Raw genomic sequence first — 1,955 nt, 5'->3', positions numbered from 1 at the left:
AGAATGAGATTATTTTGATGCTTTGTGCAACATTTTGAGGTGCTAAGGGATGATTTTTAGCCTGTCAATTAACGATGTATTACAAAGGGAATAAATGCATGTTAGCTTTTTGATCCATGAAGCAATTGTATAATTGCATCTGGCTCAGAAATCTTTGAAAGGACCCAACTGTGCAACAGACCTTGGGTTGGGGATGTCTGGGTTGCAGCAAGACCACAGAGTGCAGTGATAAGCAGAAGTACCAGGGCAAAATGCAATGGGAATGTGCATGTGTATTGCCAAATCTCCTGAAAGATATCAACAAGGGTTAGAAACCTGAACAGCATCAGGCAGGTCTTGTTCCAGTGCTCAGCCCACTGGTTCACACTCAGATTTGTGTCCAAAACATCAAACCAAAGAATTTTTCAGCTTGTCCCACCAGACCAGCTTTCCTCCTCTTCCCAGTACAAAAGAAACCAAACAATTTCAGCAGCTAAGCCAAAAGGATCTGCTGCAACTCCCTTTGCTGTTGAAACCTCTTACTCCTGTCGGTGTAATGTCTCCCGTATAAAACCCAATGTCTGAGGGCTGACTGGAAACATATGGCACAATCCCACATACATGTGAATTCAACACAGGAACAAAGATCACAAACAAGGCCAGGCTGTCTGTCTCATCCACTTGCATACCTTTCACTTAGAAATGTGCTGAAAGCTTCCCCAAATTTTCCTTCAGAGCAGAGACAATGCTGTATAAATGCACAGAAAGAGTGACATCCTGACCCAGAGGTCTGCTGGGGCAAAGAAAGCAAATAGTTGGAAAAAGAAGGTGAATCCAGAGTCTCCCTCACTCAGTCTTATTCAGGCTACCAGCCATTCCCTGTGTCCCTGTCTTTCCCTGTTGGTTTCACTGTCTCTTGCATAAGATTGTGTATTTTTTGGGGAAAGGACTATTTTTCTGTTCAGTTTTTGCACAACTCTTGTAACAGCTTTCTGGTTTGGGTGTGAGGCTGCTAAGAGAAGTAACAATACTACCAATAGTAATAATTATCCTGTTTTTCACATTTATGCTTTAACCTTGACTCATCTTTCTAGGCTCAGCTCATATTTGCGGGAGCTTGGTTATTTAAAAACAAATTAATTCCATACAAATTGGCCCTTTTCCTATTTGCTTCACACAGAAAAGGATTAGCTCACAAGTCACTTGGTCAGACAACCTGCTTCACCAGTTCCAAGAAGAAACGAAGACCCAGTGAACAAGTCATTAGGGTAACCACTATTTCCATAGTGAATTCATGGTGATGGGTAAGATGGAAAATTTTTTCATTCGTGGGCTGAAAACCTGTGTGTATCCACAGAAATCACTATCATTTTCAGCAGATTCCAGTGCCTGCAGCATCTGCAGAGAAATTCATTTGGCCAAGCTGTAAAAAAGGAAAAGGGTGTGGGGAAAGGAAATAATAATTGCCTCAGCCATCAGTGTTTCTGCCATTTGCATCTTGGAGCTGCTCCAAATGACTTTGCCTCCTTTGGAAGTCGCTGTTTGCTCCAGTTGCTTTGTACTGTGCTAACGGCTCCAATAAATTCTGTGCTATTCCTATGGCTGAGGGTGGCTGTCATCTGAGTTTATGAATGTGAGATTTGTTTGGCTCTCCCCCCCATGAGTGATTGGGGTTAGAAAGTGTGATTATATTTGGGCAGAGGGAGAGAGATGCTGCGAGAAGGCAAACTGAACAGACATTGTGAATATTTATTTTTTTTAGATGGAAGGCAGTTGTATTTATGTGCAGTTGTAAAACAGAAAAGATATTGGGTTCTGGTGCAGGAATTATATACTAACTCCAAAAAATGTACACAGTGAGAGCTTGTAATAGAAACTTATTCCAGCAGAATCATTTTTTTTCAACAAACATGTAGATTGGCATGTGGAGCACGCTGTGCTGAAGAGATCGAAGCTTGATTGTGGTTTCATATCTG

This window comes from Manacus vitellinus, unplaced genomic scaffold, assembly GCF_001715985.3.
Source record: "Manacus vitellinus isolate BGI_N305 unplaced genomic scaffold, ASM171598v3 scaffold_11_pilon, whole genome shotgun sequence".
NCBI classification, from domain to species: Eukaryota; Metazoa; Chordata; class Aves; order Passeriformes; family Pipridae; genus Manacus; species Manacus vitellinus.
This window is presented reverse-complemented; position numbering follows the sequence as displayed.